At 43.7% G+C, this 20,061-nt stretch overlaps 1 protein-coding gene and 1 long non-coding RNA gene across 10 annotated transcripts in view; one reads left to right on the forward strand and one right to left on the reverse strand.

Annotated features, from left to right (window-relative positions):
- The window catches only part of TAF2 (TATA-box binding protein associated factor 2), a 234,666-nt gene that overhangs the window by 104,284 nt on the left and 110,321 nt on the right, over positions 1 to 20,061 (reverse strand). The window lies entirely within an intron of this gene.
- Positions 3,015 to 7,968, forward strand: LOC118015159. The gene is made up of 3 exons (XR_004680544.1): positions 3,015 to 4,211; positions 5,405 to 5,512; positions 7,382 to 7,968. It is a non-coding gene; the product is annotated as an uncharacterized LOC118015159 (long non-coding RNA).

Consider the following 20,061-nt stretch of genomic DNA (forward strand, 5'->3'; position numbering starts at 1 on the left):
GAGAAGGGCAAGGAGGAAAGTCGTGTTTTGTAAATAGTTTAATATGCCTAAATTTGCAAGCAATGTGCATAAAATGTGGATAGGAAGTAAAGGATAAGAGATGAGATTGCAGGGCAGGGTAAAAGGCAAGTCATGGAGAACCTGTGCGCACTAACTCAACAGGAAAAAAAGAGGAATCTACTGAAGACTTTTCAAAAAAGATCTGTATGATGATATTTACATTTTAGAAAGATCATTGGACATAGTGTGTTGGGTAACAAGACAGGGGGCGTGGGATGGGTAGGACTGGCCTACGAGTGCGAAATTGTGACTCGAATAGAATGTGGGGAGGTACTGACTTCAACTAAGATGGTGGCGGAGTAGATGGAGATGCAGGGATGCGTGTGAATTGTGTGAAGCTAGTAGAAGTGAGACTTGGTGCAGTACTCGGTGACCGATCAGGTGTGAATGAAAGAGAGGAAGTCGCTTAGGATGATGCTGCTGGGTCTGGTTCGGACCCCGGGCAGGCCATTTGAGTCGTGGCGAATGGAAGAGGAGGAGCAGGCCCAGGAGGAGGAGGGAGAAGATAAATTCAGTTTCCAACATGTTGATTTTAAGGTGCTCCCGGGGACGTCGAAGTGGAGATGTTCCATATAAAAGGTTGGTATTTAGGAGAAAGATCGGAATAAGCCGGAGATTTGTATGAACTGGTTGCAGCCTTGGGAACGGATGAGAGTTCCCAGGGGATGGAAAGGGAAGTGAATCAAGGATTCTCAGGATGCACCAACACTGCTGAAGGAAGACTTTTAAAGGCCTTAAATCAGCACTGAGAAAGTCAGAGGGAATCCAGGACCAAGTCGGGAGATAGAGAGGGGGACGACCAATGGTTCAAAATGACACAGAGAAGCCCGGAGAAAACTGAACTTGCTCCAGGGTTCAGAGAGGTCTTTGGTGGCCCTGAGCAAGCTTTGCCTTCAGAAGCCAGGGTAGATGCCAGCTGAAGGGGTGCAAAGCAGTCACCAGGTGGTGAGGGAGTGGAGACAGCCCGTGTCACCCACTCTCAAGAAGTTTGGTGGGGAAGGTGGAGGACAAAATGGAGATGGGGAAGAGCAGAAGCTCCATTAACATCTAAGGAACTGAAGTGTGGAGAACCTCCTAGCCTCCGTGGAACTGAGCGTGAGATAAATACGTCAACAAATACCACCACCGCTTCCCTCTCCGTCCTGCTGAGCGCTAGAAAGGCTTTTGTTTTCATTCCCTTTATCAGGGAGAAATGGCTCTGGGCTTAACCTGTTAAAATGAAACCAGAGTGTGTGGCAGGGCAGCAATGGAAACCCTTTGACCCACCGCTCGCGCCTGCACACCGGCTGTGCCCACTGCCCCTTCCGATCCTCCCCACCTGCTCTGTTTGCCCTGGGAGATGTCCAAGTCCAGATCAAAAGCACCCTTACTCAGGGCAGATCCCAGGCTGCCTCAACTCTTACCCCAAATTAGCCAGATCCATGTGAAAGGCTCGTTCAAATAGTTAAGTACAAAGGGCCGAGAGAGACTGGCTTGCCCGGCTGTGTGCACGCCAATCAAATCTTTCCTTTGTGGAGCCCGGGAGGGGACCCGGCCCGCGCGCAAGGGGCTCCCTCCGTCTGCGAGACGATTCTCTTTCCTTTGGACGCAAGCGTAGGATCCCAGAGAACATTACTGAAACAGATGGCTTTAACAATCCCCCATCCTTCCTGCAAAGCCCTTGTGCAACAGGTAATAAACAAAACGCGGAGCCGCCCGCGGCCCCGGGAGGAGACGGCTCGCAGCACCCGCAGCCGGGCCGAGCCGCGGGGAGCTCCCCCTGGGCACGGGTTCGAGCCCGGGGGTGAACGGAGACTCGTCCACGACCCCTCTCCGCAAGTTCCACCGGCTCGTTTTCCAGAAACGAGAGACACAGTATTTACAAACCCAAACATGCCCTGGCAACGAAAACTCGAAACGAGTTAAGCTCTGCATCTTGCGCGCCTGGAAATTGCTCCAGCTGAGTGCACGGGAACGCAGCCCAACAGAGACGGTTTTCCGGCAAATCTGGAGGCCCTTTGCAAGGTTTCCCGGGCAGACGAAACGGCAGCTCGGACTCGGGAGCCCCAGCAATGGAGGACGGGGAGAGAGAGAGAGAGGCGCCTACCGTACCCGATCGGCGCGGCGGGTCATGCTGCCGGCGTCTGGGCGCCTGGTCCGGGCCCCCGCGCTGCCGACGCGGCCTCTGCTGCGGGCCGGCGGACCTGTGAGCTCTGCCCCGGGACGGCGGCCCCGGACTGCTCTTGTTTGCACTGGGCCGTTTGCTTTTGGGATTTCTCCAATGCAGATGTAGTCAGGGGGCCGCTGTCCCGGGGGACAATGATTCCATTGGAAGCTGGCCTTTGACAAGACTCACACATGACCTTTGACTAAAATGGCTTTGGGGAAGGAAAGTGTCCGGAGGCTGAAGACGGGGGCATCCAGGGCAGCCGTCCACATTCCCACCCCCAACAGTGCCAAGTTAATTTTTCATCCCGTAATCTTTCCAGGAGAGTCTCCACGAGGTTTGATTTGCGATTCTCCTTCATTCCGTAGGATTCTTCCCCTGCTTCCAAAAGGATTTTGCTGCAGGAGTTTCCTGCCATCCTGCTGATGACTTCCCTGAATGAGCCTCTCCAGGTGAAACCTGGCCAGCCGTATACTGGATACTGGATACTCTAACATTCTCCTTAATAATAGCACCATTTTCCCCCCTCCTTTAGAGCATGCTACGGTTTACAAAGCGCTTTTCACAGTCGTGCTGTCATTTGGCCTCTCAAACAATGCCTGAAGGCCCGCCTGTTACTACCATTTTACACAGAAAGAAACAGAAGCTCCAGAGAAATAGGGTATTTGCTCAATCACCCAACCAGAAAGTGAAATCTCCAGCCTCTAAACTAGCAGCCTGGCCACTTCCACAAAGCACCCACCTCCGTGCTGGGTGGCCCACAGCTCAAAGTCAATTACAACACAAACACACACACTGTAACATGAAATTATAACATGTACTATAAAGTGGTAATGGCTGCAACTATTTTAATTTCTGAATTATGAAAGTGTTAGAAACTGCTTTAACATAATAGTTGTGATATGATATCCATATCATGCTATCCACAGATGTCTCAAATTTATTGAGTACATTTTTTTTTAACTGTCTGACTTTTTTTCCTTTAGCAGCTGCTAAAAGGCTATGGGAACCAGCCTGGCCACTCTGAGGTATGGGTACAAACCAGGGGTTCCTTAGGCTGCTACAAGAGTCCATCACTGGTGATGATCAGAGCCTGTTCCCCTCTCTTTTCTGGGTCCTTCCAGATGATGAAAGGGGACGGGGGTGTGGGATTGTGAGCAGAGCCCTGAACAAGGAGTCAGTATCCCACAATCTCATTGTGCAGAGAGAGCTACGCTGGTCTATAGAGATGCCCTGGAGACATCTGGTGTGTCAGGTGGTATCGCTCTCATTTTTTTTCAGCTTAGGGAGGGGAAAGGGGGTGATACTCACACTCATTTTGGAAGGACTGTAAGAAGTCAGCCAGGAGGAGAAGAGGGAGAAGCACATCACTTGATCCAGACACCACCACTACAAAAGCTGTCCCGGTGCCTTGGGCAACTGAAAATAATTCCTCCAGGCAGAGGCACTGGGTGTGGGAGGCCGAGCCTAGAGAGGAGGGTGTGGGTTTGGACTCTGACCAGGCTCCTGTATCACTCTAGGGAATCTGGACATCATCCTGCAGTGCCGAGTGGGTTAATACAGCCGGCCTGGGTTATCAGCTCACATGAAAAGGATGCAGGAGTCATATGTTGTTCTACAATAAGAAAAAAAATATCTATCAACCTAGCTTGGAAGTTATGGGTATTAGCTTCATCAGACACATGCGGTTTCTTCTTCCTCGCTACAAGAACAGGAGCAAGCTATTTAACCTCACTGTGCCTCAGTTTTCGCATCAGTAAAATGGGGGTTATGGTATCTGCTATGAGAATGAAATGAAATTAGGTAGGTAAAACTCTTCGCTCTTCTTCTGAGACACAGTAGCACTCAATAAAGGTAACTCTTGTTCTATTTCATAGTACCTGGATGTACGCAGTGCCTACCACGGAGAAACAAGGAGGAAACAAGGAGAAAACAAGGAGCTCCGTCCCTTCCAGTTCTCTCATTTCCTTCTCTCCACCACACTTTTGGCCTTTGACTCATGATGGTTTGTCCTTTGTTCTCTCCCCTTGTTATCTCTCAGCTCTTCGACATGACTTCCTTAATGACCCAGTCTAGACTTAATATCAGTTTCAGTCTTTCTCTCCTTCCAAATTCAGAGTTTGTTCATTGCCTTGTCCTAAACCACTGCCATAGCCATCTATGTACAACCCCCCAAGACATAGTTATTGGCTTGTGCTACATGTCACCACGCGGCCATGTCCACCAGTACCACCATTTACATGGGGTCTGCAGCCTCGGCTCGGCGCCCACACTCACACTTGTGATCTTTCCAAATGTCCCTGACCATCCCACCTCTCCAGTTACACAAAGTCACTCTTCCCACCTCCTCAGAACCCTGAGCTCACGTCCACCTGGCTCCCTTTGAGCAAACCTCCTCTCCCCCAGCAGAACACTGGAGATATCAAGAGGGAATGCTACTTCCTGTTTCTGCACTAGAAATTTCCTGCCCCAGCTCCTTCCCTCCCACCTCAGAGATGCCCCTCCTTCTGTATGCTTTGGAATCCCCCTCTTCCCATGTCCTCTGGAACATTCTTTGATCAACCATCACCCTAACTTTCAGTTTCTTCTCTACTGATTTCATTAGTTCATTTATTTGGTAAACATTTATAAAACAACTATAACATGCAGTCAGCACCTTTGATTCTGGGCATAAAAGGATAAATAAAACACCATAACCTATAAACACATTCAAGTCTCTCCATACAATGAACCCCTTTTTTCCTAATGTGGTTTGAATATGTGCCTTCCTTACAATGACAACAACAATGAACATACACACACACATACACACATGCCCACTGCCTGGAACATACGTCTCATGAATCTTCTAAGGCCAGTTTTTTCTTTGAGAACCCAGCTTAAAGTCACCTCAAAGAGACCATCCTTGACTGGCCAATCTAAGGAACCACCCTCTCCCTCACTGTTGGCTGTTAATCTTTATTTACTTCACATCACTTATTTCACATTGTAATGAGAGACTCCTCTGTTTGCTTGCTTCCTATTTTCTGTTCCGTCCACTAGTCTGAACCTCTATGAGGTCTGGGACTCTTTTATTCACTGCTACATTCCCAGCATCCAGGGTGTACCTAGTAAGTTCTCAGAAAACATTTGTTGAGTGTCAACTCCCAAGTGCCAGGACCATCGTTGTTCTCATCTTTTTTTTTTTTTTTTTCCCAGCTCCATTATACAGCCTACTGGTTTCCAATGCTGACTGCCAATAGAACTCCCTGAGCAGCTTTGAAAAATTCTGATGCCCAAAGCACCCTAAGACCAGTTACTCCTAGGGTGAGACCCAGTTACCAATTTTTGTAAGCTTTCCAGGCAATTCTGAAAGCCAACCTTGACACCACTGACCTAACCTCTGCCTTACACACAGGTGATGCTCAATAAAGAAATGAATGGATGAATGAATGATTGAAGGAATGGAGTCACTTAGCTCCCGCTTATCTTGCAATCCCCTTCTTCCTGGCCTTTCCACACGATGGGCTGTTATCCAGGCAGGCAAACCACCAGACACTCACCTGTACTCTCATTTCTCCAAGCTTTCGCATGCTGCTATTTCTACCTAGAAGACCCATATGCCATCTTGGCTACCTGCCACTGGTCTCCCTCGTAAGGTCTAGGCTTGGGCTTAAGACCACCCCCTCTCCCAGGTCATCCCAGTGTGCCCACCGAGCTCTGAGCCTCCTCTCTCCTTGCATATATGTTTGTGAGAGAAGGCTTCCTACCGCCTGCTGTTGTCAGGACTCTTCTTGACCAGGGGTGGGGGAGGGGGGCTCCCTGTCTCCTCATGTGTAGCAGACTCCCCAGCCAGAGATGGCACTCCACGGATACTATAGAATGAATTCACAGATTAACAGATCAACACATGGATGAATTTTTAAAGAGATAGCCCTATGCTTATTTTTTAATTTTTGTTTTTTTTAAGAGTTGTATTGAGTTATAAATCACATAACATACAATTCCTCAATTTAAATTGTACAACTCAGTGGTTTTCCAGATATTCACAGAATTATTCTAGAATTGATATTTCTAGGGTATTTTTATTGTTCCAGGATGAAACCTCATATCCATTAACAGTCACCACCCCTACCCCTGTTGTCTCCGCAGCTTCCCAACCCTAGGTAACCACTAACCTACTTTTTGTCTCTACAGATTTGCCTACTCTGGACACTTCATATAAATGGAATCATGTAATAACTGTCTGGTTTCTGTGTGTGTGTGTGTGTGTGTGTGTGTGTGATTGGCACCTACTTCCACTTTTGAAGACCTTTTTGGCCATAAGCATCCCTTTCACATTGAGTTGATATGACAGAATACAGACTCTGGAAGAGATCTTAGAGGATAAACCAAGGCAGTATTTCTTAGACCTTATTACACAGCAATCTGATAAATTATCCTAATTCCTGAGCTGGGAGAAAGGAGATATAGAAGCTTAGCTACACCTGCTACCTCAGAAGAAAGGGAAAAGGGACAGATCCCGGGATGGCTCAGCTGCCCCGTTGGGGCCAGGACCTTCTGTGCCGTAAGGACTCCATACTGAGGGCAAATGGCCTAGGTCAGACTTGAGCTTTGCCATGCATTAGCTATAACTCTTCATTCCCTGCCTCCTCATCTCTAAAAAAAGAGGATAAAAATAATTCCTGTCTTATAAGCACCACATCATAGCACTGTTCTAAGAGGATATGAGGGGATACATATCAAGGGCATCACACTGCCCCTGAGACATTCTCAGTGCCTGATAAATATTTATGCTGCTGTAGCTCTTGAGGTTTGGCCACAGCTGTTTCTGTATTGTTCTTCTAAGTAAAATTTAATGTGGAAAGAGGGTTCTGGTGCTTTAAAACATAATGCAAGCCACTATTCTAGGAAAATTTCACACACGCATGCACATACCCACTGCCACATGGTCATCTGCATTCTGTTTGATGAGAGTGGGGGACAATGGCAAGATTTAGCTGAAGCTGAAGAAGAATTATTAATGGGAAGTAGGGGAGGTAGCGGGTTTGGTCCATTCCTGGCATAAGAAGCTGACAGAAATAGCCTCGCTCTTCCCACCAAATGTACATCGGTTCCGCTAGCAAGCAGGGGTTATAGGCTCCATGGACCTGAGGGAGTAAACTCTGCAGCCATTTCTTTCTTTTCCTTCTACAGTTCTTACATACGGACCTGCCTGTGGCATCCTCTGCTAAGCCCTCCTGGGGTGTCTCTTCAGTACATCTCAAATCAGCACTTGGTGGCTGACCCTTGGTGGCCAATCTCGTGACCAGACACAATCGTTGGTAGCAGGTAGCTACAGGCTGTACCGAATTTACTACCAGCTGGTCAGACACTTATGCTTCCAGCTCCAAGGGTAGCTGTCCTTTCATGGAAGCTCAAGGGTTTGGGGAGACCCTCGTCTGATTACACTGCTTTGAATGGTCCTTCCTGCACATCTGGCCAGCCTCTGTTCGGATTCTGCTCAGCTGTCTCTCTTTCTTGCCTTCCTCCCCTCCGCGATCTCACAGTCCCCTGTACATACCTGTGGGGTAGCTCTCCAGCTCCAGTTATCGCCTGGGTAGATGACTGTGAACAACTAAAACACAAGGACATTTTTCATTTATCTTTGTGTGCCCCATGAATAGCCCTGGGCCAAGCACACAACGGACATTCCTCTCATTTTAAAGATACCATATTGAGATCCTACTGGGTGCTGATACTTCAAAATGCCAACATTCATAGAAGCATGGGATTTTCACCCTGAAAGGAATTTTGAGACAACGCAATGAGGCCCGGGAAAGGTCGTGTCTTATCAAGTGTCCCGGTGCCTGAGTAGGGAAAATGTTGGCGATAGAATTCAACTCTCCTAAAGACATGTATCATATGACCTCACTGATATGAGGAATTCTTAATCTCAGGAAACAAACTGAGGGTTGCTGGAGTGGGGGGTGGGGTGGGAGGGTTGGGGTGGCTGGGTGATAGACACTGGGGAGGGTATGTGCTATGGTGAGCGCTGTGAATTGTGCAAGACTGTTGAATCTTAGATCTGTACCTCTGAAACAAATAATATATTATATGTTAAAAAAAAAAAAAGAAGAAGATAGCAGGAGGGGAAGAATGAAGGGGGGGAAACCGGAGGGGGAGATGAACCATGAGAGACGATGGACTCTGAAAAACAAACTGAGGGTCCTAGAGGGGAGGGGGTGGGAGGATGGGTTAGCCTGGTGATGGGTATTGAGGAGGGCACGTTCTGCATGGAGCCCTGGGTGTTATGCACAAACAATGAATCATGGAACACTCCATCTAAATCTAATGATGTAATGTATGGGGATCAACATAATAATATAAATAAATAAATAAATAAATAAATAAATAAATAAAATTTAAAAAAAAAAGAATTCAACTCTCCTGATACCTTGTTCTTTTATGATAATTCCCCCCTTCCTTCTTTGGTTAAAATAACAGATTTTTAATGTGTTTAGAAAACTAGAGAAAATATGAATGATTATTTTGTTCACTAATGGTTTTTTGAACTTGAAGCATCCCTGAGTTGGTGACTAAGGATTTTAACACAGACCAACCCAAATCTGCAATATAGCTAATGATACTAAGGTCTGACTCTCTGTGCTTCTCACACCCCCGCCCTGCTAGTTCACATCTCACCCACGCCAGGCCAACCAAGGGCCTGTAAAAATTTAACTTGATGTGATTGCACAACCGTAAAAGCCCAAGTTGCATTTTGAGGTGATGAATGAGATTCTTTAATTGCCTCGTGAAAATGTTTCCAGTGGGAGGAAATATAGAACAAGTTGTCACAAACATAAATGTCCCTGTCAGGCTCTGGTGAGGTTATTATACTATTAAAAGATGCAGAGGGCACTGATTTGGGGCCAGCTTGGGACACAAACAGATCCTTGTTCTGTTTCTCTTCCTACTCCTTTGTTGAATTTCTATTGTTAAGAATCCTTTTGGAGGTGATGGATAGGTTCATTACTTTGACTGGTGTATGCATATGTCCAAACTCACCAAATCATACCCATTAGATATGGGCAGGTTTTTTATATCAGTTATAAACTGATACAAACTCAACAGAGTTGTGTTTTTGTTTTGTTTTGTTTTGTTTTGTTTTGTTTAAGAACCTATTTCTTCACTGAGTTGAAGTCATGGTCCAGCAAGCCCAGCATTCTGTGTCTCTCAGCAAGGCAGACTTTTGGTAAGAAAGAGCAAGACTATAATTCCCGCCTAGTTCCTTGAATTCTTCTGCTGAGTTTCACTTAATGACTCATGATGGCACTAATTCCAGTGAATGCCACTACTTTAGGTTAGGCCACCGTCATCTCTCAGCTGGACCACTGAGAAAGTCTCCTTCACTCCCAATTTGAAGTCTTCTAACTTACCTTCCATGCTACAGCCAGGGAGATCGTCTGAAAATTCTAACCTGACCACCTAATTCCCCTGCTGAATTCCCTGCAGGGTTTCCCATTGTCCTGAAGATAAAGGGTCAACTCCTTAATATAATTTAGCAATAATCTGGTCAAAGTGCTGCCTACAGACAAAGGTGCTGCCCGTAGCTAAGGAGCTGAGTGAGCTGGAGCCCAGTCCGTGTTCCACATGCTAAGCCGTGAGCCCTCGCACTGTCCCACTTCCGCCTAAGACCCAGGAAAGACTGGAGGTGTCCTCTGGAGGGCCTATTACTTCCTGCTATAGACTCATATCTAATCATCCCCACATCTGCTTCTATCCTAACCTCAGGCACTATAATCCCACCATACTAGCATCAGAAAATTTCCCTCTGTCTTGCTTCTGACCCTTTGCCCAGGTTTTCCACCACTTGAACTTCTCTTCATTCTTCTTTTCATCTAGATAAGTTACATTTTCTTTCAGCTCTCCACTTCAACATCACCTTCCCTGACCCTCCTTGGACTGTGTTAAGTGTTCCTAATATGTGTTCTCAAAACATCCTGTGTCTTTCATAACAGAGCACTCATTCTACAGTCTTATAATTGCCTATTTATCTGCCCTTCCTTGCGAGCAGAGACTGTATCATAGTATTCTGTAACCTCCTTGTCTAGGTATTCAATAGTTATCTGTTGATCAAAGAAGCGAATGAATAAATGGATGGATGCATAAATATGTTACAAAAAAACCTTGAACTCATGTTTCCAATAAATATCACATTTTGACTAAAAGAGTTCCAAAATTTATTACTTTGTCTTAAATCCATTTTTTTTTCTGTCTTCACAGAACACTTGAAAGGGCAGATCTCTAGGAATTGGGAACTCATCTTAGTTCATGCAAAACCACAGTTTCCCCATTTTACAGAGCTTTGGATGTTTCCAAATGAAAAGATGGTCTTTATATGGTATCTTCACTTATGAGTCTGCCTACCCTCCCCTCACTTGGCACCCAAGGCAATGTAGTGGAAGGCCTTGGAAGGCCTGAAAAATATTGGCATTCATCCTGTGGGTGATAGTGAGTTCATGAAGTGTTTTACACAGGAGAGTGACAAATTATATTTGTGTTTTGAGTAACTGCTCGAGCAGGGATTAAGGAAGATGAAAGCCTGGGGGCAGGGAGCTGAGAGAGAAAACTACTAGGACAGTCAGGGCAAGAGATGAAGTCCTGAACCAGAGAAGGGACCATGGCAATGGAGATGAGGATGCAAAATCAAGAAATCTTTAGGAGAAAAAATCTCTCTTGGATTTGATTAATTATGGTTGTAAATGAGGGAGAAGAATCACAGATGATTCCAGTGTTTTGAGCTTCAGCAACTGGGTTGCTGCTGGTGCCATGATCTGAACTCGGGACTGTGAAGATAGTGAGTTCACTTAAAATGTGCTCGGTTTAAGTGATGGACTTTCATACGAAATCAAGGTAGAAACCATCTCTGTATACCCAGTTTCCCGCATACCTTATACATGGTAGGTACTCAAAATGTTTCTTGAATTGAATTGAAGGTGCAATACATCCTACGTACAGAATTCTCAATATCTCACTTCAACTGTGTGTTTTGTCAAATTCCAAGCACAAACCCATCTAACCGTACTGCTCTATGTTAATATAATATAACATTTATCCATATGACAAGCTAAGAAATTTCAACCCCCTGGAAAGTATGACTAAGAGATTTTACTGCAATAATAATTTTCACTAAGTGGTGGAAGGAGTCAGGAAAGGGGATATTATAGCAACCACAAATAGGTCCCGGGCTACACTTGGCTTGCAATTTCACTACAAATTTCAGAGAAGCCATAAAAGATTCAAGTGAAATCTGGTTGGTTGATTAGAAACATGTGAAGGAACTCCAAACAGGCACGTGTTTCACATTTCCTACTCTGAAGTTGGCCAAGTATTAATCATCATCCTCCCTGTGTTATTCCAGAAAACAGAATCACTCCAGCTGGCCTTTTGGAAGGACAGGACCTGGGTCAGGAGAACATCCACAAATCTGGGACTTCCAGAGAGAAAGAATTAGCAAATAAATGCCATGCTGAACTTTCTCCATCTGCTGTAACGCTACTCCTTCTGTTACCCTCCACACCCCTGCCCTCAGCCCAGTCCATGCTCACCTTCGTATGACAAAGGAAGAGAGACTTTGGGATATAGCCTCTCGATGAGAACACTGTTACTTCATCCTGAATCCCCCTCCGTCCCCAGAACACAGATTCCAGAATGGAACGGGCACAGACTTTGGAGCCAGAAAGTCCCAAATTTGAAACCAAACTCCACCATTTACTTTGGGTGATTTACCCAACCTCTTTGAGCCTCAGATTTCTTCATTTACAAAACAAGGCTAATAAGACCTACTTTGAAGGGTGAAGACCAAACAAGGTAATTTATATAAAACACATACATGTGTGTGATATCAGCAAACATGTATTCGGAGCCTTCCTGCCCCTTCCTTCTGTATGATGACCTGCCCAAGCAAATGTGAAGCCCAAACTGTCCTTGAACACAGACCCGAATCACGGGAGTCTCAGAGGAATGGTTCCAATGTACACAGCGACTGGAGACCTGATCGGGGTGCTCTGTAGAGGATCAGTTTCATCTAGTCCTCCTGACCCTCACAGAGCAGGTGAGATGGCAACAAATCCAGCCTCCCTCAGATGAAAGTGCTGTGAGAGCAAGGAGGATGGACAAGCTCATCTGGGGTCTGAACAGTCACTTGAACCGGGCTTTAATGGATGAGTAACATTTCCTAGGATAGAACCAGAGATTTCATACAAAAGTAGTAAATGAATAAAGACACTGAGGTCATGATGTGCTCAAGAACAATAGTTAGTTATGGCTAGAAGAGAGACAAAGGAAAGAAATGCTGGGAGATGAGACAGGCAAGGTCAACTGGGTTAGGCTGTTAAGTGTTTTTACCATGGTGAGCGGAGCTTCTGGACTTAATCCTATAAATAATGCAGGCGCATTAAAAAGATCTGAAAGTTTCTCTTTTGCATCTTATTGTATTTTGTTTTTAGCATTTTTCTATTCTCACTATGAAAACCAAACATATATTAAAAATTATTCAAATGGTACAGAAGGATATAATAAAAAATGAATCTCTGTCTTCATCACACAATACTGTGTCTACTCCGTATTCTCTCTCCTTTCATATAAATACATATAAATACCTTCTCTTTCCATATAAATACTCTTATAAATTTGCCTGTGAGTGAATACTTATACACTGCATTGTATGTACTTCTTTCCTGTTTTGCAATGTATTGTGGAGATCTTTATGATTCAGCATATATAATTTCACCTCATTATTTTTTAAAAGATTTTATGTATGTATGTATGTATGTATATATATATATTTAGTGAGTGAGCACAAGCAGGGGAGGGGGAGGGGCAGAGGGAGAGAGGGAGAGAATCTTAAGCAGACTCTGTGCTGAGCGCGGAGCCTGATGCTGAGGTTAACCCTGAGATCACAACCTGAGCCAAAAATCAAGAGTCAGATGCTCAACTGACTGAGCCAGCCAGACGCCCCTCACCTCATTTTTTTAAATAGCAGTATGGTATTCCACACTTTAAGATTGCTGCATATCTTTTCTTTAACTGATTCTCAGCTGATAGATATTTAAGCTGTTCCCAATTGTTTATTATTACATACAAGGCTGCAATCCATCCTCATATCTTTGGAAATGAATATTCCTATAGGAAAAAAAAAAAAACACTAAAAGCAGAATTGCTGGATCAAAAGGTATGTGCTTTTAAAATCTGAGAAAATGGAAGAGAGGTAAAGCTATTTTCAACTAGCCCATTAGAAAAAGTACCTATTTATACTCCCATCAGCAGAGTATGACTGTATCTGTTTCCACATATCCTTGACAGTACTCTGTTATCAAACTTTTAAATCTTGGCCACTCTAGTAAGTGAACCTTTTTTAATTTCCTGTTTTGACTTATAATTCTTCCACTGAGTGAAGATGAGCAACTGCTCATATGTTCATAAACCATTTGTGCTTCTTTCTCTGGGAATGGCTTTTTATTTTCCTTGCCAATTTTTCTATTAGTTTGTGGTCTTTTCCTTGCTGATTTATAAGAGCTCTTTATATATTAGGAAAATAGGCAAATTGACCATGATTTTGTTTATGGCTTCTGGGTCCTATCCCGTTCTTAGAAATGTCTCTTCCATTCCAATATTATTTTAAAATCTACCCATGTTTTCTTTCACACTTTTATGACTTCCATTTTATGTTTACAATTTTGATCAATAAAGAATTCACTTTGCTACAAGGTATCAGATATGGATTTCATTTTGTTACTCATTCCCTGTGTCTTTCTTTTAATAGATGATTTTACCCCCATTGAAATTTATTGACAATAGACACGCCTGTTCTTAGTTCCCTGCTCTTAGTTATGTTTTCTATTTTTAATGCTTCCTTTGTTTTCTAATTTTTACTACATGGTCTGTTTTTATCGTCTTTGATATATCTGCTTTTTTTTTTTTTTTCTTTTTCTTTCTGGAGAACTACGAGATGAAAGAACAAGGAGGTCTGCCTGGCACACATATGAAGCCTCACATATGTGAGAAGTGTTTCGTGTGTGTGTGTGTCTCCTTATAAAGAGCAAATGGCTCTAATGGGATTGCCACCTACCATCTCTACTGTACCCTCTCCTCTGAGAATTCTTGTAACAATGGCACATCTGCAGGATTCTCTCTTGGCTCTGCTTCTCATGACACTCTCCAGTGCAGAACAGGGATTTGGACACTTTCCTAGGCTACCCACAACCCCACACGATACTGTTCCAGGCACAACTGGCTCTTCAACAATGTGCTGCCTCTTTCTGGAGACCACTATGGAAAAGTGTATTTCCTCCAAGTGTCTTCCCTCAGTTAGATCCAACTGTTACTGTGTTCAGCAATTATTTTTCAGAGCTTGGGGTTGTGGGTATTTTCTAACTTATTTGAAGATAAAAACTTTCTTTCCTTTTTTTCAGTTGGTTTTAGAAGACAGAGTTGGGGTAGAAACAGCTTTACTGCCCTGTTTTAGCCAGAATTTCACCAGTGAAGATTATTAAGCAGGAGAGAATATATTGATATAAAACTAATTATGATTGTGACAGGCAGACTAGAGGGGGGAAGAGAAGGGAGGCAGGGAAACCAGTTAGAAAGCTAGCGTGGTCATTGAAAATGGAAGAGAGGTAAAGCTAACCTGGACTAGGGTGGCATGGGGAGGAAGAAAAGTCTGGGAGAAATCCCACAGGCCAATCAACAGGACTTTGTAGCTGATTGAAAAGGAAGGTTGGGGTACATGGTAAAGAAAGGTAATTTGGTAGGGCCATGCATTCGCGGAGCGAGGCTATCTAGCAGAGGGAAGAGTTCACGCTTTCATATGTTGAAGTTGCTGGAACATTCAGAGGAAGAAACAAAGCAGGCTGTTGGAAGCCAAGGTTTGGGAAAGGTTTGGCAGTGGGTATGGATTTATGCATCTCCAGCAGATTGAAAGCTGTGGTGGCTGGAGCCATGAAATAGATTAACTTGCCAAGAAAGACAGGATGAAGTAAGAGAGTGAAGACAGACACTGGAGAACACTAGTCTTTCAGGGGCCGGTGCAGAAAGCTGCATTGGCCAACGGTAGAATTGTAGGTAAGAAGAAAACAAGAGATGGTGGTATTGTGCAAAACAATGAAAGAGAGTGCCCAGAAATGGTCAGCAGTGTCAAATGTTGAGAAGGGTTAGGAGGCAAGCACTAAAAGTTGCCCACTGAATTTGGTAATTGGTGAGAGCAATTTGGGCGGCAAGGGAGGCAAGTGGAGGGGAAGATGGTAAATTAATATTAAGTACCTAATACCTACCAGGAAATCCACTGGTGCTTTGCATATGCCATTCCAGTTAATTTCTGCAAAAATCCCCCAGAAGAGGAAATAGAAGCTACCAAACATTAAGTAACTCTTGCACCATCATGAGGAAGCCAAGGAGACAGCTAGATTTACACCCAAATCCTGCAGTCAAAGCACGATCCTGTTTCTACTATGTTAACTTTCAGGTCAGATTATGGTAAATTGACAAATGCCTGCTGCCTAAAAAAATGTAATGTGTTTCAGAGCATCGTTTCCTAGTGACTTCTATTAGAAAATCGTTGCTGGATTCCTTTTACAAATTCTGGCTCTCACACAAAACATAATCACAGCGCTCAGGACTGTGTTGGTACAATGTTAGTGTACCGGGCTCCCTGCAGATCAGCCTGACGGCATTGGCTTCATTCCTGACAATGGGGAGGGCCCAGAACATGCTAACAAACTAAGAGAGGTCACAGAATTAGTGTCCAAAGAAAGGCAACAAAGCAAGTATCTTTATGTTTCCCCTTCCCATTCTTTAGTAGGAATTTCTCCATCCTGAGTTCTGTGTAATTTCCAACTATGTCGTAGAATGATGAATACACAAACTTTCTTGACCTGAGAGCTTATGTTGTAATTCCTCTTTCTCAGGGTGTCATCTGTCTTGGATTCTGTCTCTCCTACAAGACTTCAGTGCTCTCTGGTGCTTAATACAGTGCCTGACACACAGCAGTGCTCAATGAATGTTTGTTCTCCTGAGGGCTGTTTTTTTTTGTTTTTGTTTTTTTTCAGGCTGAGGTCACTGCAGGTGGTCCTATAACCCATTTGCCTGTCTTTAAAAAAAAGTATAAAAACATCAAGGCTGAGGCACATAATTGGTGCTCAACTTCATTGCTCAACTAATTCACAACGAACCAACCAATGAAATTGGCTGGAAGGGGTACCAGCAACTTTATAGTTTTCCCCTGTATGGGAAAATGATGTTTAATGGACATACTTAATGGGAACAGGGCGCCTGGGTGGCTCAGTTGGTTGAGCGACTGCCTTCGGCTCAGGTCATGATCCTGGAGTCCCGGGATTGAGTCCCGCATCAGGCTCCCTGCTCGGCGGGGAGTCTGCTTCTCCCTCTGACCCTCCTCCCTCTCGTGTTCTCTGTCTCTCATTCTCTCTCTCGCAAATAAATAAAATCTTAAAAAAAAAAAAAAAAGGGAACATATTTAAGGATTCTGGAATTCCTCTATGCCATTTCTATTCAGAGCACCTAGCCCCCAAACACAAAGAATCCTACAAGTAATGGCATTTCCCATGGGGCCAGAAGATCGGGACCCATATATACAGAATATTCGCAGAAACAGTTCCCCATGCCAATTTCATCAGAAGGGAAGAATAACTCCTTGTTTTGGCACTTTGGTGACTGAGTTTGTAATGCATGCATCCTCCAGCTGACAGGAGGATGATGAAATCTAGTAAAAGATGTGTTTTGGGGTATACATTTTCTCAAAGAGGAAATTAATAAGAAAAAAATGACAATAAACACAATCATTTATTGCACATTGCACATGTGCCAGGACTGTAGCTTCATGCTTCCAACAATCCTGTGAGTTACGTTCCTTAACCAAAGTCACACACATGAAGTAATCGGCAGATCCAGAGTTCAATCAGATCTGTGTCTTACTAAATCTACAATCTTTATCTGAGACTAAGGACTACTGGCCCCCATGAAGAAAAAAAAAAACAACAAAAATAAAGAACAAACAAACACCTGAAATATTGCAGTGAAACTGTCCTTTCAAGAGCTTGGAGTTGTGTCAGATCCTGCCAGTTTTCTTCCTGACCTTCCCTCTCCTTCCGTAATGGAATTCCTATAAAGGTGGGCCTGTGGCCCCCAGGAGAAAAAGACCGTAGTTCTCAGCCTCCTTTGCAGCTAGCTATGGCCGTGACTAAATTTTGGCTCTTAAGCAGAAGTGGTGTATGCAATTTCCTGGAAGTATTCTCAAAGGGAGAGGGCACATCATTCTTCATCACTTCCCTCCTTCCTATTTGCTAGAATTTACATGTAATCACTAGAGTTCTCACAGCCATTTTGGAATAGAAGCCATACTCCACAGTTTATAAGAAAGAATTGTGTCTTGATCACTTGCACCACGGAGCGCTGGCTACCGCCTACAGAAATCTTGAATGTGGGGTAGAAATACATTTCTACTTGTTTAAACTACTGCCTTTATTTCCTGTTTCTCATAGTTGGATCTCTCTTTTTTTTTTTTTTTAGATTTTATTTATTTGAGAGAGAGAGACTGAGAGAGAGAGAGCACATGAGATGGGGGAGGGTCAGAGGGAGAAGCAGACTCCCCGCGGAGCAGGGAGCCCAATGCTGGACTCGATCCCGGGACTCCGGGATCACGACCCGAGCCGAAGGCAGTCGCTTAACCGACTGAGCCACCCAGGCAACCTGGGTCTAATTCTAACCAATGTAGGAGTCTTATGGTATCTTGATCATTATGACACTTTACTGTTGTTGAATATAAGTTCATTAAGTTAAACTGGTATTGGGCATGCTAAGTATTATAGATAAAAGTGATTAAGATACCGTCTTGCTTCAAGAAGGTTTCAATTTGTGGGTGGAAAGAGGAGACATGTCCGCGAGACTACAATAAAGGAATACCTGGTATGTGAGTTAGTTCTATGCATAGTGTGTTTTTAGGTATGTTTTGAAGTGTTTATATCTAGTTTCCCCACATTGACAAGGAAGAGAGCACAAAATCATTTTTATGTTTTGTTTTGTTTTTCATCCTTGCTTACTAGCAGGTAGTCCATACTTTGAACAATTGAAAAATACATTCTTCAAAGGATCCACTGCACTTAAACAAAGCTGGAACTTTGTCTATTTCCTTGTTGGAATCTCTAACCCCGTCCTATCATCATTCTTCTGTACAAAAGGAAGATAAAGATTACAAGAGGAGTCCCAAACCCCATGCATCCTTTCCTCACTGGAAAATAAGGGCCCGGGGCCCCTTTCACTAGCTTTGTGCACAGGATACACACAGCAGGTGCTGGGAGAAATCCTGGAGGAGTGTTCTCAGAACTTGGAGAATAAAGATGTAGGTTCCAGTACCTAGCTTCAATTCCCTGTGACCTCAACAGATTGTCTTACCTTTCTGGGCCACAAGAGCCTTAATAACAATCAATTTATTGGGGTGCCTGGGTGGCTCAGTTGGTTAAGCGACTGCCTTCAGCTCAGGTCATGATCCTGGAGTCCCGGGATCGAGTCCCGCATCAGGCTCCCTGCTCGGAGGGGAGCCTGCTTCTCCCTCTGACCCTCCCCCTCTCATGTGCTCTCTCTCATTCTCTCTCTCTCAAATAAATAAATAAAATCTTTAAAAAAAAAAAAAAAGATTAAAAAAAAGCTTTAAAAAAAATAACAATCAATTTATTAATGGTAACAAGAGGGATTGACTCAATGGTCTCCAAGGTCTCATTTGGCACAAAGGCTCTGTGACTCTACGGTTAGAACAAGCCCTAAGTAGGGAGATGGGGAACCTTGAATTCAATTGGGCTGAATCCTGATTCTTCCACTGATTCACAGGCTCACCTTAAGAGAGAGAGAGAGAGGCAACATCTGCTAACCTCAGGTTCTTCCCTGTAAGATAAGGAAGATGAACAAGATAGATGTTTTTATAATATCTCCTAGAGTTCAACTAGTCTAGGAATACTTTAAGCAAAATTGTTTTCTTCATGGAAAAAAAACAAATTAGTAACATTATTAAACTTAAAATCAATAGGTGGCACTATTCAAAATAACCCCAAACTGTGTTCCATGCACAAAATGAGGATTTTTTTTTTTTTTAGGTTACCACACTGTGATAACAACAAAATTGGCTCAGAGATGGAATTTTGCAGTATCTTTCATCATTTCACACATGCACTTAAAGGTCATGACTAAGGTCAGAAATGAAAATGTCCTCGAAGGGAACAGAAGTGCCTTGAACAAGCATAGAGGTTCCTGTTGATAAGCATAACGAACAATCTTAATGTCGTGTTGTTCCCCTTGATCCCAAGTCAAAATGTTTCCTCTTATCCAAGTCCAAAAAAATCTGTCTATGTCCACTGGAAGAAAATCATGCAGCATCATTTATCCCTTCTTTTAACACCCTTGAAATTCTTCCTTTATAGATTTCAGCCTAAGGCCAGCAAAGTATGTTTTTTCCTCTTTTAGACCTTGTACATCGTGTACACGTTGCCAGAGCAAGACATTCTACGTCAGCTCTAGGCTGTAACTAAGGACTTAGTAAACAAAACAGGGCTGGTTAACATAGCTTAGTGCCAAAAAATTGAAAAATTACTATCTTCACCAAACAATAAAATCCTCAGTAAACGGAAAACTTTAACACTTTGGATTTTTCAAGCTGGTTTTCATTTTGTTGAGGAACATAGATTTATTTACTTACCTATTAAAGGTAAACTTTAATAAAATAAACACCCCCAAGCTTCTCCCCTTCCTGTATGAGGCTGAGAATTTGAAGCTCCATGTTATGGGTTGAACTGTGTCTTCTCAAAATTCGTAGATTGAACTGTGTCTTCTCA

This window comes from Mirounga leonina, unplaced genomic scaffold (genome assembly GCF_011800145.1).
Source record: "Mirounga leonina isolate KUSES-001 unplaced genomic scaffold, KU_Mleo_1.0 Mir_165, whole genome shotgun sequence".
Classification (NCBI taxonomy): Eukaryota; Metazoa; Chordata; class Mammalia; order Carnivora; family Phocidae; genus Mirounga; species Mirounga leonina.